The sequence below is a fragment of the Sebastes umbrosus genome, chromosome 9 (assembly GCF_015220745.1).
Source record: "Sebastes umbrosus isolate fSebUmb1 chromosome 9, fSebUmb1.pri, whole genome shotgun sequence".
Taxonomy (NCBI): Eukaryota; Metazoa; Chordata; class Actinopteri; order Perciformes; family Sebastidae; genus Sebastes; species Sebastes umbrosus.
Window position 1 is genome coordinate 4,154,487 of NC_051277.1, and position 16,825 is coordinate 4,171,311.

The 16,825-nt window shown below is 43.8% G+C and overlaps 1 protein-coding gene across 2 annotated transcripts in view; it reads right to left on the reverse strand.

The window, feature by feature from the left end:
• drp2 (dystrophin related protein 2) overlaps positions 1 to 16,825 on the reverse strand; it is a 105,100-nt gene that overhangs the window by 75,768 nt on the left and 12,507 nt on the right. The window lies entirely within an intron of this gene.

Consider the following 16,825-nt stretch of genomic DNA (forward strand, 5'->3'; position numbering starts at 1 on the left):
CGATACCAGTATCGGGTATCTGGACCTATAGTCTGGACCGATAGTCTGGACCGATGTACTCGTACTCGCAAAACGGCTCCGATACAACGGCACAGATACCACTTTACGGCAGCGTGACATTAACCTCTCGTCACCATCTTTCGGGTCCTATCGCACGCGCTCACGCTCCACCTGCCCGACGGTGCGGGCGAGACGGGCTGGTGGTGCGCCCTACCCCGCAGGGCCGGGATCCCACCTCAGCCGGCGCGCGCCGGCCCTCACTTTCATTGCGCCACGGGGTTTTGCTTGCACCCTCTGACTCGTGCGTGCGTTAGACTCCTTTGTCCGTGTTTCAAGACAGGTCGGGTAGCGCCTTTTACGTGGGTCGAGCCCTGCCCTGGGGTCACGACGCAGTTGGGGCGCACTAAGGACAGTCCGCCCCGGTGACACTTTGGCCACGGCCCCGGGAAGCACCTTAGCCCCGAGCCTTTCCAAGCTGACCTAGAGCCGGTAACGGCGCACTGCCTCGTATGGACTTTTGGCACAGAGAAGTACTCGTATCGGTACTCGTATCGGAGAGTACCCAAATGTAAGTACTTGTACTTGTACTTGTACTCGTTCTGAAAAAAAGTGGTATCTGTGCATCCCTAGTTTAATCACAGCAAAACAAGCATAGAGTATGTTGCAGCACATACGAGACGGTGAGAGTGTCGTGTTGCTGCAGGTTTGTTGGGAGTAAACCAGGAACAAGTAACAGATAATATATCTTCCTGCCACCTGCCAGCATCGTGAGAGAGAGAGAGAGAGAGAGAATGAGAGAGAGATGTCTGAGGGAACCGCTGCTCCTGTATCAGTGGCACAGCTGGCACCAGAGGGGTGAGGGGGAAAGCGGTGTGAAAGCCACCCAGTGTTTCAATTACGCACCAGAAACCAGCACTCAAACATCATTATTCGTGCACATCACAATTTGCCAGCACTGTCACATCAGAGATGATGAGTGGGAGCAAGAGCAAGACTCAGAAAGAGAAAACAGACTCTGTAAGTGTCACTGCTCACGACTGTAAATGAGGGGGAACATTGAAGAAGTGTAATTGGACTGATATTCAGGTGAAAGCATGAGTGAAGTCAGAGGAACACTTTAACATTGAAGAAGAAAATGTAGTCAAACAAAATAATCTGCAAAACATTAGGTTAACATATGCGGATCCCCACAAGGAGTCCAAGAAAACGCTCACAGCCTGCACCATTAGCACGACACCATCTGCAAATGAAACTGTAAGGCAATTTCCTGCAAACTGAGTTTTTGGCACATGAGGGATTAGGTATCTAGTCGTCAGGGATGCCGCTCGCAGGAAGGTATGTGTGGAAAAAAGCTTTAAAGAGAAGAAGACGGAAAGGTGAAATCAAGCTTGTAAGTGCACATTTCAGAATTGATAGGCCTCTTTCATCAACCCTTGTGTCAGGAAACCTGTGTGAAGCCGACCGTGCTGTCCCCTAGCCTCTTGTTGCCCCTCCAGCTCAGCTCGCTGTGGTAATTGAATCAGAGAAGCAACTGTTTCTTTCTGTGGCACCCGGCAGAACTGGCTCTCAGTCCATAACAGGCGTGAATAACACACATATATAAATACAACATGCGCACACAAAACATGAATGTATGAAAGGTTTCTGACTCAAATCAGAGTGAACCCGACCCCCACAGTAAGGCCACCCATCAAAGGATGACCCTGGCACTTTTGCAGAGAAGTTTCAAAGCGCTTGGAACCACACGGCAGACCATGAGGCATACTGTGCAGAAACACACACAGCTCACAGTAACGCTCACCCATCGCTGCTGCTTCCATTACACACACACAGAGGGTGAGACAAACAGCGAACTGCCTGCGCTGTAATGGAAACGTCGTCACATGGCGGGGGCTGCCAAGGACAACTCTCCCCCTGCTAAGCCGTAGGGAGGCCAGGGTAAAGGTTTGCCAGTATAGGAGGGCTGACTGAAGCTATTTTATCTCCAATGGAACATCATGATATCAATTTAAGTGCTATTTATGGGCCGAGATCTGCTGCGTTCGATTGGGAGATGCCAGGGATTCTGAGTGTGTGTATGAAGAAGGTAGGGTGTGTGTGCTCCTTTTTTAAAGAGTAATTATAGTTAGACATTAAACCAGCATTAATTGATTTTTTTTGGCCACTTTAGGCCAGAGCAACAAGCTATAAACACAATACTGACATATTATCACCGGCTTAAGTTGATATTGTGAATTTGTTGGCAAACGGTTGCCTATTTACAAATCCAATGACCATTTAGCAACATTAACTGTCATCTGAAGTAGTGTTTTTGGCCACCTGGCCTCTCTTTTTAGCTCTGTGTTGGTCTCCACTATTTCCTGAGGGAAACATCCGGCTCTTTATCTGCTAAATGCTCCGCTATGTTCACCAGATAATCGCTGTCTTTCTGCTGTTTGGTGCTGGGTAAGTAGTAGTGCAGTAGCGGCCTGATGTGTATTAAAACAACATTGGTGTTGGCGGTGAAAGTGAGCATAAACGAGAAAAAGTGTTTTTTTTAAAGGGGTCCCTTCATCTCCAGATATGTGAATGAAAATGGGTTTTATGGTTACCAACAAGTCTCCCCTTTACAGACAGATGCAGTTTTTTGCATGCAGTATAAATGTGTTATTTCTGCCTATTCTAAAATGGTGTAGCTATTTCTGGTGTGTCCTTTATACTACGAGAGTTTTCCTAAAATTAGATTTTAAAAATCGCAATATATCACCGTGCTTACATTATTATCACAACATATCGCAACATGTTGAATCGTTACCCCGGTATCATGATATGTATCGCCAGATATTCTCTTACACAGCCCTACTGGTAATAAGAGAAATATCTCCAGACTTATCCTTTAAAGCTGAAGTAGGCGAAATTGGAGCAAATATGATTAAGAAAAGTTATTTTTATAAAACTTACATGAAACAGGTAACCTGAAAAAAATCATGTGTCTCTGTGTCCTCCGGTGCTCCTAACGGCATGTGCAAGATTTCACAGACCGGAGGAAAACGAGCAGTAAGAGCTGATCTGAGGTCTGCTGTCCAGCTGCCGTATAAGAGAGCCGGCTGTCAATCACTCGCAAACTCCGACCAAACGGTCAAACTAGGCAGCGCTGATCAGATATGAATCAATAATATGTTACGTTAATGCCTATTTCTCTCCTCAAATGTTTTCAGAATCATCTTGTAGTGCACGGTTTAGCTGTAAAATGAGAAAGTTTGTGACGCCGCCGCCAATCTGAAATTAGATAGATAGATTAGAGAGATTAGATAGATTTTCTAAAGCCTGAAAACAGAGCCATGAGGAGGAGCAGAAGTCTAGTTATCTCTCAGAATACTTGAATTACAATATGCTGAAAGGTTATTATGGAATTTTTGTCAATTTTTTTCAATGATGCCAAACATATATACTGCCTACTGCCACTTTCAGATTACGGTTAGGGTTTTTATGAATGTCAATATGTCAACGGAGTTTGGGACAAATGGGACAATGTTGGCATCACGGACACAGTTTCAAGATTTGAAAGACAGCTAATCTCACCAAGGAACACACAAGATGAGATCGTCTAAACACAGAAAATAACCGTATTGTCATAAGAAAGATTGAAAACTTTTCTCATTTCCTGGTTAAGCTTCGAGCAAAGGAATCAGAGCTGATAAAACATGCAGCCCGACATTAGAGAGACCAACCTTTGTTACCGATGTGAATACACAGATTCATGTGACAATCAACATCCGCGAGTCCTTGAGAAGCGACACTGAACTGCTATCAGCCCAGCGCTGTCGGAGGCTGCGGATAAGAATCATATAAATATAAAGGTGTGTTTATCAAACCTTGAGTTTTGTATTCAGTGTAACTCGACGTTCTCAGAGTTTGGGGAACTCCGTTGCATGCTAATTACTGCCGTATCCCCACATTTCTTGACAGTTACCATCCAAAAGTAAATAACACGGTCAAACAGAAATCTAACTCCCCAATCAGTCAGAGAGATTACAGAGAGAGGCTTAGTACTCGGTTCGATGATTAATTAATGCATAGGAGATAGGAGCAGCGTTTCTGCTGTTTTAGGGAAAGAGGAGCCAGCTAGTGCGTTGCCTCGGGGCCCAGAGAAGCTTTGAGCACAGCCCCATGCCTATCTCCTTTCTTCCCCCCCTCTCTTTGTCTCTCAATTGCAGAGATGTTGCAAGAGCTGGTAAAAAAAGTGGTGAGGGTGTGTGATGGGCCGCGTTGACACAGCAGCACTGCATTTAGTTGAAAGGGGGGTATATATTCAAAGGTGTGTTATCTGTATATATTATCTCGAGGGGATGTCGCACTGTGAGAGGCTTGAATCAAAGTAGATTAAGATGTGATACATTTATTGTGTCATGTTGTCACTCAGCTAGTTTGTTAAGATTAGGTTTCATGATGGAGAGTTCCGCAATATGTTGAAAGAGGAATAAGTAGGAGCAGGCTTTCTGCTGTGTTGCGTTGCATAGTGGTTGCACACACTGTGAGGAAGTGCACAGGAACTCTGAAGGGTTCTTCTTATGAAGTCCACGGATATTAAAATGATACTACACCACTTTTATCATAAATAGTTAGTTTATCATATCAGTGTTGTTCGACTCATCAGTTTTGTAGTAATGTTAGGCATACATTTTAAGGTTGTAAAATAAATGTTAAAGGGACTCTATGTATGAATCACAAATGTCTTGTTAACAGCGGAGACAGGGGAGAGGGGAGACACCAGAGTTTTGGTCGGAGACGATAACGTTTCTCTCTGCAGAGCCCCGTCACTTCACAAGACACGGGAAACCTCTGTTGGTCTGGAGGAGCTGCAGCATTTATTTCTGCACAAACATCCACTGTACATTCACTAGATATTCTCAGAGCTAAACTAACTCTTCTGCAGTGTGTAGTGTGCACGCAAATCACAGGCTCTAATCACAGTTGCTCACAGTACAGCAGACCAAACGTTTGCTTGCTGGAAAGTCAAAATAAGACCCCAGAAACCCGATCAGAGTCACTCGGGGCGGTTGCCGTCCCTCAACCTGGACTGAAGATGTTGTGCACTGAATGAAAGTTAGTCCGCATTGTGAGGCTGCTGCATGCGCTGGTGGTCTCACATGGCAGCAGTTGGTAACTGAAAGACTTTAACTTCCATATCAATAAATAATGTGGCGTGATAGCTGTGAGCAGCATGTTCATGTTTGCCAACCTTCCCTGGGTTTCACTCTCTCTCTGTACTGTAGGGGTAGAGTGTGTCGCGTGTGATGCATTCAGGGACTTCTCTTGTGTTGGAGGGGTTTTCGCCTAAAGCATCTCTTCCAACAGCCACCTTACTGAGATTTGTGGGAAACACATTTACCGAGTGACAAGAGCAGACCAGCCACTGGGGCCGTTTCCCACAACTGGAACTACTGTAGACGATTGAAGAATTACAGCAGCTGAAGCCCCACAGGGAGTACACTCCTGTACCCAAATTCATTACAGCTATACATGGGAGTTTAACATGCTTGTAGCTCCAAATGGCAACACAAGCAAAGCTGTAACGATTAATCGATTAGGTTATTCAACTATTAAATTAATCGCCAGCTATTATGATAATCGATTAATCGGTTGGGTAATTTTTTTTAAGAAAAAAAAAGTCAAAATTCTCTGATTGCAGCTTCTTAAATGTGAATAATTTCTGGTGTCTTTATTCCTCTATGACAGTAAACTGAATATATTTGAGTTGTGGACAAAACAAGACATTTGAGGACGTCATCTTGGGGCTTTGGGAAACGCATTTTTCACCATTTTCTGTCATTTTATAGAGCAAACAAGTAAACGGTTCAACGAGAAAATAATCAACAATGAAATCGTTAGTGGCAGCCCTAAACACAAAATAAGATTAAAAGTAAGAATAAGAAATAAAAAAAAAATCACATACAAATGTCAATACCCCAAAACTTGCCATCTGAAAATAAGTTTACACTAAACTTTATATTTATCTAACACGGATGAATCCAGCTTTCTTTTGATTCACTCTTAAAGGGACTGTTCGTAACTTCTTACACGTATAAATCATTGTGGGTCGGTGTCCCATGCGCGTTCGCTGTTCAGACTCAGACTCCAAAACAAACTACACGGAAGCACCAAAACCGCTTTAAAAGTTATATCTAGTGAAGCTCGTCTGCCTGCCTTCACTCACACACCGTGCTGTTCTCGCTCTTTCGCTCCACCTCTCATGTGCATGCTGCTCACTCCACACTGCAGAAGAGTTAGTTTAGCTCTGAGAATATCTAGTGAATGTACAGTGGACGTTTGTGCAGAAATAACTGCTGCAGCTCCTCCAGACCAACAGAGGTTTCCCGTGTCTTGTGAAGTGACGGGGCTCCGCAGCGAGAAACGTTATCGTCTCCGACCAAAACTCCGGTGTCTCCCCTGTTCCCTGCGGCCGCAGTCGGGAGGCTGAGGCAGGAAAAGCCAACACTATGATCAGCAGTGATTCATGGAGAGACCTTCGTCTGGTCAGCTAACATTACTGCCAAGCTGCTGAAATATAGAGTGATATTGTGGTTTTAGCTGACGTGTGTCGCCTCACTGTTTTGATCGATGCTCATTCATGTCTATGGAGAGCGAGCACAAGCGCGAGCAACAGGACGCTGACTTTAGTTGACTCTACGGCCACAGGTGTCGCTGTTAACAAGCAATTTCTGATTCTTACATAGAGTCCCTTTAACTTTCAAGTTTCAGAATTATTAAGTAAAACCAATTAGGGTGAAAAATCCTGTTTTCTTCTTTGCGGGGTCGGATTATGACGCTGCCATTAAAAGTAATCTCGACTAGCATAGCTTTAAGAACAGAAATGAAACCTTCTTAATAAGAACAAGCTCGTCCTCCTCCGTATCAAAGTGACTCACTGCTATAATTAACAACACATATTCAAAAAGTCCCCCTGTGAATCATGAGCTCTTCCACATCGTACTTACAAAACAATTTACAGATACAGAATCTTAATTACTTCTGTAGGGTATGTAGAGATCCCTACAGTATGTACAGTGAGCAGAGACATGCTATTATGAGAGTGTCTGGTTTAAGTGGTTCATTTGTTGCTGAGGTCGATCATTCATTGTGTGCCTGTTTCAGACTCTCTACACAAGACATGAGTGAATCTTGTCCATTTGAATTGTTCGGCAGAAACATTGTAGAAGCATGTGTGCATTTGTGGAGCAGAGGAAGTGTAAGAGGTGAGGTAACAAAAGATGATCAATAAGAAGCACCAGAGACCACGGCTGAAACGGTCATCAGACGATCCCGCTCCTCTCTTAAAACCACACTGCTGTATGTTCGATATGAGTGTGGAGACGGGAAAGTGTTGCTCAGGTTTATTGTGTTGCATGTTTGTGAGTGTCTTGTGTGTAAGTGTCCATGTTTTCCATCTGGATCATTATTCCTTTTTATTATCGTGTATGAGTCTGTGTGTGTGTGTTGATGGGGATATATAGATATAGATATGCGTGTTTATCACCATTTATGTTGGAGAGTTATTGTGCCAATTCAGAGCTTCCCTCGCGGTGTTAATGTACCAGATCTGGAAATAAAAAGATCACACTGATTGAGGTGTGCAGAGAACAGGGACTCCCTGTCCTCGGTTGGATCCGATGGTTGCAATGCCGGAATAAATATTTAAAATGGTACTTCTCCACACAATAGTTCCCCATGGCAAGTGCACAAAAACAATATAAAACCACCCCAATGTTTACGTTCAGTTGACAAAGCCCTCTAACAGCTGTAGTCATGATAATAGGATGTTATTATGGAGCGTTAGAGTTTGCAGAAGAGGAAACAAAACTTCTGACTTTCACATGAAAGGCCGCTGTTTGTTTCCCATTTTCAAACCAACAGCCAACGTTGTTTTTTTATTTTTTTGTTACCATGACCATGATCGATTCCTAACCTTTAGCAGGCGGTTATTCCTGTAACAATCACGTCAAAATGTCCCCTAACCTTAACGAAGAAGAAGTTTTAACCCGAATCAAAAGGAAAAACAACGTATTTTAGTGTTTAATTTGGAGTTGTTGGTTCTAACCATAAACTATACAGTAGTATAAGAAGTGCACGTAGTCACCCATTGGTTTGTGGACTGCCGTTCCAAGCCTCGAGTTCGGCATTTTGGCCGTCGCCCATCTTGGTTTTTTGGAACCAGAAGTGACACGAGAGGGTGGAGCTAAGTACAACCGAACGCAGAATAAGACATTTTTAGGCAACCAAAAATGTTATTATTAACTTTAATGAACTGAAAACACGCTGTGAAAGGGTTAAAGCTGTCAGGCAAAAACACGGACAACTCCCAGACCGGACAACGCCGTGGTAGCGACCTGTCAATCACAAGGTAGCCCCGCCCTAAAGCATCCCCTGCTTTATGGTCTATCTGATTCTAAATGGGACCATAATTTACTAAATGAACATCATGCTGTATTGAAGAAGACTTGAAACTAGCGATTAAGACCATAAACTCATGTTTACAATGTTTACTGAGGTAATAAATCAAGTGAGAAGTAGACTCATTTTCTCATAGACTTCTATACAATCAGACTTCTTTTTGCAACCAGAGGAGTCGCCCCCTGCTGGCTGTTAGAGAGAATGCAAGTTTATTATCATATTGGCTTCACTTTTCAGACCCGGAGGTTGCCCACTGGTTAACTGATGAAATCCTTTAGAAGAATAGCAAAACATCTTTGTACAAAACTGGATTAAGCTTCTTATAGACATATCTGATGTTAGTATTTTTGTAGCAATAGACAGATAGATTGTGTTCACGTTGTGTCAGTAGCTCATTTCCATCGTCGCCGAAGCCTAACAATAACTTGAGACGTTATGTAATATGTTCACTGATGGATGGTTTATTTTCCTGGTAGACTACCTCAACAAGAAGCTGATAGGAATAAAATGTTGCCGTCATGTTTTAGTAAAGTCGACATTTAAAAACTAGAGTCAAAGTACATATTTATTTACTGAAGAGAGTCTCAAGACTGGTATTCCAGAGAGAAACAGGGGGTTCGGAGGCTCGGGACAGACAGTACTGATCAGTTAGTTGGCCGATAACGTCTCTCTCACATAACAAGCAGCTGTTATGTAAGCTGGAGAGTCGTAGTGAGGAAAGCAGGAATGTACAGCAACTCAAGCCAACGCCTCTTTCTGTAAATCCTTGGTAGCCAACTTTTTTATCATCTATATATTCCCCCTCGATCAAATCCCCCCACAACCCACCCCTCTCCCACATCAACTCCTGCCTCTCTGCAAAAAAAACCTGGATGCAACAGAATTTTCTCAAACTCAACAGCGACAAAACTGAACTCCTCCTCATCGGCTCCAAATCTACTCTCAGCAAACTCAACAACCCCACGCTCACCGTTGATGGCACCACTGTTTCCTCCCTCCCCCCCAGGTATGCAACCTTGGCGTGACATTTGATCCCACCCTCTCCCTTGAGCCTCACTTCCGCCAAGTTGTCAAAATCTCCTGCTACCTCCTGCACAATATTGCTAAGATCAGACCCTCTCACACACTCCGCTGCCGAGAGGCTTATCCACGCCTTCATCTCCTCCTGCATCGACTCCTGCAACTCTCTCCAGTACGGCATAAGCATCACCTCCATCAATAGACTCCAACTGGTCCAGAACGCAGCGGCCCGACTCATGACTCACACCAAATCATGGCACCACATCACCCCAGTCCAGAAAGACCTCCACTGGCTCCCTGACCCTCACCTACAAAGCCCTGCACCAACGGGCACACCCCTACCTCTCTGACCACCTCATATGTGGGACTCCCCAGCCTGCCCTGTGTCGCTCACACCCTCCAGCTGGCTGTTAACGAGGGTCTTTTAGCACAGAGAAGTTCTCGTATCCATACTCGGTATCGGCGAGTACCCAAATGTAAGTACTTGTACTCGGTTTGAAAAAAAGTGGTATCGGTGCATCCCTAAGTTACAGCATATGCTATATAACCGCAACGTCTCGGTTCCAGCGGGTTCCAGCTTTGAGTCTTTTATTGTATGTTCTCTCTCTCTCTCTCTCTCTCTCTCTCTCTCTCTCTCTCTCTCCCATTTCTACACAGTCATTTGACAAATAAAGGCGAAGAAATCATTTTTAAAAAGTCCTAAATCAAATAAAGAAAAAGTAATTATCATTCCTACTATTGCTGCTGCTGATGTTAATATTACAATTATTCTAATTATAAATAACAACAAAGCTCCCGTTCAGCGAGGGGATGCCGTCAACATAATCAGTTATAATTTATTTCAGAGACTGAGTTAAGGAGGAACTCTTTCTCTGCTAATGAACACAATACAACAAGTTTTTTTCCTTGACCTTGTGTAGAAGTGGTTCTCGGAAATTATTTGCCTATATATGCTTTGCCTTTTTTTTCCTGACTCTACTGTATGACTATGTTTAATTCTTAATTATTCATTCTGATTAATCAGTTAATTAACGTAGCGACGTGTGGATGCTATATTTGTGTGATTTCAGAGTGTAGCCTTGAGACCTTGTGTAATACGGTTTGTGGTAATTTTCATGCCAACACCATGGAAACGCTCTGCTGTTTTCATCACATTGCTTTAGACATTACACTTGTTCACAGTGACAGTGGCCTCTAAATACAGGAGGAAGAGGCAGTGCTGAGAGAGGCAGATAAAGATATCAGCTACACACGTAGGCAAAATTGTTGGTACCCTTCCGTTAAAGAAAGAAAAACCCACAATGGTCACTGAAATAACTTGAAACTGACAAAAGTAATAATAAATAAAAATTTACTGAAAATTAACTAATGAAAATCAGATATTGTTTTTGAATTTTGGTTCAACAGAATCATTTTAAAAAACAAACTAATGAAACTGGCCTGGACAAAAATGATGGTACCCCTAGAAAAGATTGAAAATAATGTGACCATAGGGACATATTAAACTAAGGTGTGTCCTGTAAATAGCATCACAGGTGTCTTCAAACTTGTAATCAGTCAGTCTGCCTATTTAAAGGGTCAAAAGAAGTCACTATGCTGTTTGGTATCATGGTGTGTACCACACTGAACATGGACCACAGAAAGCTAAGGAGAGAGTTGTCTCAGGAGGTTAGAAGGACAATTATAGACCTTCATGTTAAAGGTAAAGGCTATAAGACCATCTCCAAGCAGCTTGACGTTCCTGTGACTACAGCTGCACATATTATTCAGAAGTTTAAGGTCCATGGGACTGTAGCCTACCTCCCTGGACGTGGCCGCAAGAGGAAAATTGATGACAAATCGAAGAAACGGATAATACGAATGGTAACCAAAGAGCCCAGAACAACTTCCAAAGAGATTAGAGGTGAACTCCAAGGTCAAGGTACATCAGTGTCAGATCGCACCATCCGTCGCTGTTTGAGCCAAAGTGGACTTAATGGAAGACAACCGAGGAGGATGCAAAACATAAAAAAGCGAGACTGGAATTTTCCAAAATGCATATTGACAAGCCACAAAGCTTCTGGGAGAATGTCCTTTGGACAGATGAGACAAAACTGGAGCTTTTTGGCAAGTCACATCAGCTCTATGTTCACAGACGAAGAGATGAAGCATCCAAAGAAAAGAACACTGTACCTAATGTGAAACATGGAGGAGGCTCGGTTATGTTATGGGGCTGCTTTGCTGCATCTGGCACAGGGTGTCTTGAATCTGTGCAGGGTACAATGAAATCTGAACACAATCAAGGCATTCTGGAGCGAAATGTGCTGACCAGTGTCAGAAAGCTTGGTTTCAGTTGCAGGTCATGGGTCCTCGAACAGGATAATGACCCAAAACACACAGCTAAAAACACCCAAGAATGGCTAAGAACAAAACATTGGACTGTTCTGAAGTGGCCTTCTATGAGCCCTGATCTAAATCCTATTGAACATCTGTGGAAGGAGCTGAAACATGCATTCGGAGAAGGCATCCTTCAAACCTGAGACAGCTGGAGCAGTTTGCTCACGAGGAGTGGGCCAAAATACCTGTCGACAGGTGCAGAAGTCTCATTGAGAGTTACAGAAATCACTCGATTGAAGTGATTGCCTCGAAAGGTTGTACAACTAAATATTAAGTTAAGGGTACCATCATTTTTGTCCAGGCCAGTTTCATTAGTTTGTTTTTTTTAAAATGATTCTGCTGAACCACAATTCAAAAGCAATGTCTGATTTTCATTAGTTAATTTTCAGTGAATTTTTATTTATTATTACTTTTGTCAGTTTCAAGTTATTTCAGTGACCATTGTGGGTTTTTCTCTCTTTAACGGAACGTTACCAACAACTTTGCCTACGTCTGTAGATAATATGAGCAACCAACTCTTTATTGTGTCTTATGTGGCCCTTTGTTTGGAATTGAGACACTAACCCCTCAAAATGTCACAGGAGAGCAGCAGGTACACGCTCAAACTGTCGCTAATTAGTCTTCGACATCAATGTGAAGTATACAAATTAATGTGAACTCATTCTCCCATGAAGCAGTGTGCCACATTCGCCTCCAGTCATCACAATCCTTTTCTTTCTGAACAAGCAAAGTCATTAAATTTTCAGCAACAGGAGCTCAGAGTAAACCCGGGGCGGCAGGTGTCGATAATGTTGTCGCTGATTCACAGGTAAAATTAAATGTTTGCAAAATTCCTGATTAACACAGCAGCATCAGGAAAACACAAGATCAGAGAGGGGCAATTATTGTTGTTTGTTTAAAGACGCAGTTTTTAATCTAAAAAAATCAAAACAGGAGACTGGAACCTGCTTTTTGATCGACAGGTTGTTTTTTTTATACCTTGATTAACACCAGGCAAAAACTAAATCCATAGTTACTGTTTTATGATGCTGGTAAAGGTCAGTAAACACAGCAGTAAAACATGCTAATTAACAACAAGCCAATTATGATGATGAAGCACACAAGCAAGCGAGCAGACTTTATGTGATCAAAAAACACATTGATCAGGGCTTTTAACCGACTCGTCCTCCTCTGACTTCCGTGCAGGTTTGTGGTTCGCATGTCTTCAAGTAAGCAGAGTTAATGTACAAAGCGTGTCTCCAATTCTCCAGCCCTCGTTGTTCTTTGCAGCTCCGACAGCACGATGTTTTCACTCCTTTGGGGGATTTGATTTGCTCCATATAAACCATTCAGCATGCCTGGGTACAGTGTGTGCACAGAACCTGATTATCTTCTTCTCCTGCTAGTCAAACAGACACTGTAGCCGTCCAAAAAAAAAGTCCAACATTGTCTCTAATCTGTGCACCTTTGATGTGTTCTGTGCCAGATGACGGGCATGAAGGCACCGTTGCCCCTCACGGCTTCACTCTTGTTTAATTTAGTGGCAATTCATCAAATTATTCATGGTGCTCCTGATTCCCCGTTGGTTTGTTTTATCATTTAAGTGTATCAAAGTTTGTTGGCGTCTGTCCCAGAAGTCTTGAAGCTTCGTCTTTATCAATATCTTCTTCATTCCCTGGTTTCCTTTAGCGAATGTGACACGCATGACGTCAGTGGGAGAGTCTCAAGGAAAAGAAAACGGGCTTTGCATGAGGCCTGAATAAATTATTACAAGGCTGAAGTAATTAATTAGCAGTAGGGGTGTGGCGAAATATCGTGCCACGAAATATCGCAATATAAAAACGTGACGATATGCATCGTCGAGACGAAAGAGGGAATTGCGATATCAGGGTATGACAGGTGCTACGTACATTAGAGCTGTGGGGCTAAAGCTGCAGCCTCTTCCTGCTGCTGTTCAAGGCCTATGGAAGGAGGCTGAGTACAAGTCATATCTTTGGGGTACAACACATGCGCAGTAAAATCTTGTTGGCCCTCGCCGAAATTGAACCAATCATAACGCACGGCCGAAGCTTCAGTTACACTGTGCATGTATCATACCCCAAGAGCCATGTCCACCCATGACCCAGCCTCCTTTCATAGGCCCACACACACAGCGCAGTCAGTGAGGCCGCGGTGGAGACGAGTTGACGCTTCGCCCGTTGCTGTAAGTGCAATAAAACTTTGCAAGTGTAAAGCCAAGATACGTTATTGTTGGGCAAGTTACCTAGGAAGTTTAATAAGTTGTTATTACTCATTTAAAAAGTATTAACAGTACTTTACTTACTACTTGGTCTCAAAAGTAATTAGTTGCGTTACTCCTATTACTATATTACTTAAAGCTACGACAAGTAACGTTCATTTTGTGTTGATATTGGTGGTCCCTGTGGACAAAAGCGGTAGTGTTTCAGAGCACCAGAGTCCCTTTAGAAAACCTCTCATTTGAATGCAGCAGCAGGGTCTGACAGTCTGACCCGTTCAGTCCAGGTTCTGGTTCTCCCGTGCCCAGCAATACAGCCTGGTCCTCCAACAGCGTGGAGGACCAGGACCGGCGGAGCAGTGAAGCGAAGCTCTGCTCCTGGCCGGGGGAGGACCCGCTGCTGCCCGGCGCAGAGCTCTCCACCTCTCACCGGAGCTCCAACTGCAGGTCGAAGGTTGCAGCCGGATCTGGGTCCGTCATCGGTGGGCTGGTCGCTGCCGGAGACCCCGCTGGAGTCTGAGCTGAAGGAGTGCTGCGGCGGTGCTGCCGTATCAGATGCTTCAACAAATTAAGATGTTATATTTCTCGCTGTTGAAAGCAATTTGCTGCTCGCACAACGTTTACAAAGGACAGCAATGTTCTTTGCATCTTTGACTGAGGCAAACTTACAATAATGACTTCCAGCGGTTGAAAGAATGCTTCTCTTCCTTTCCCTAAGGGCACGGTCACACATGCGCGAATGCAAGCGAGTGGCCATCGCCTGCCGAGGCGATATTCCACTGAAAGTTCACCAAAGTTCAACTCAAGATGATGCGAAGATGCATACTGACCTGCCGTGCGTTCACAAAGCCTACCTGGCACTGTGATAAAACAGTAATGCAGTGTTACTTGGATTAATAACTGTAATTACTGAAGGTAATACTATTACAGTAACACCCAAACAATAAAATCAAAAACCTGAAATGTAGGTCACATTTGAAATATTTGGCCCAGCAGCTCAAACCACACCCATCAGTATCACAGTATTTAGAGTAATATTGTGAAACTGAGCAAATATGTGCATGGCATTCTGGGAAAATGCTGCTTTTTTTCTTAATCTGAAATAAACTGAATCACAAAATGATTCTCAGGCATCAGGAGAAGCAAAGCAACGAAATGTCCCGCACACACACACACCTGCCATCCCATCGCCGACCCCCCCCCCTAGCAGCATTAGGTTTTCACCCCTGACCCTGAACAATAGAATTATTATTAACATGTAATTGGAGCTCAATTACTCCTGCAGGCTTTGCACTGTAACTTTGCCTGAGAGCGATGTAGGCAAAGTGGAGCACAGTACCACCACAGGGCACTGCACTGAGCCTGGGCTGCCTGCGGGGGGCACTAGCAAGGGAAGGAGCAGAAGAACAGAGGTGGTGGGTGGATATTAAGTAGAAGAAAAAAATAACAACAGCAGACGAGAAGAGAAGAGAAGAGGAGGAAGAAGAGCAAAAAGGTAAAGACTGAATGAGAAGAAGAGATCTTGAATGAGGAGCGATTCAACAGATATCTTTACTTGTGAATAGAGAGAGGAACATTGTTGTAATGACACAAAAACAGTCTGAGACAAAAACAGACTCAGAGGTCTCCCCTTGCCCTCAGACAGACGCTGAGCGTGGGCGGTTGGCTCTCTGCAGTTATCTGAGCCATGCGGCAAATAAATTCATAACATGCCACCGAGACGCCCACACCAACCTCGGTGGGCATTCCCTGCAGTGCAAAACAGTGGGCACCTCACGATGAGCCACAACCCGAATCTAAACAATGCTTGATATTGTCACCCACGTGGTTGACACTGAAATCAGCTACGTTACATGTGAAATGTATCTGAAGAAGTCAGAACTTTAAAGGGATAGTTCAGGAGTTCTGAAGTGGTTCTGAAGGTTGTATGTGGTACTGGTCAGTGGATTACCTACAGTGGATGACGGTCGGCACCGGGGTTGGACATTAACACCAACCAACAGCCAAATGCTGGTTAAATATGCAAGTGGCTGCTAGATCTGCTTCCCTCGCCAGCCCAAAACAAAAAAAGGCTTTCTATTGAGTGGCTGCTAGATTTTGGAATCCACCAGCCACAGTAGCAGGTGGACAAAAAGTACATTTCCAACCCTGGTCAGCATGCTCCCAATTTTGGAGAAACAGACAGGAGTTACCACACGGAAGCAAAGCACAGTACTGCTGTGGACGGGGACGGCAGCAAAATCAGTTTAAGTGGACGCTATATTTAGGATACTTTCACCGGTTTACCTCGCCGTCAGACAGCTATACAGTCTATATTTCCGACAGGGAACTGAAGCCGTTATCTATGCTCTCGCCAAAGCAACCAGACTCCATTGAAAAAAAACAGTAATTTAACCTCGCAGAACACGGGGGTTGCTGGTTCACCGCTGCCTCGATCAGCACAAACAAACGTAAATGGCCTTAGTTGAGACCCACTAGGTGAAGCTGCCTATCCGGCATAAACAACATCTGAACACAGAGCCAGTTTCACTTGATGGCCAACATGTTGAAATTGTGGAAAACTTTAAATACCTCGGTACAGTTCTGGACTCCCAGGTGAGCTTCTCGGAAAATATAGAGTTTATTTTCAAGAGATGCTCACAGCGACTTTATCTTCTAAGGAAACTTAGTGGCCTCGGTGTCTGCCAGCAGATTTTAGAATTAGTGTACAAAACTATTGTTGAGTGTTTTCACCTTCCTGCCTGGTACGGTCACCTACACTGCAGGTATAAGAATAAACTGTCT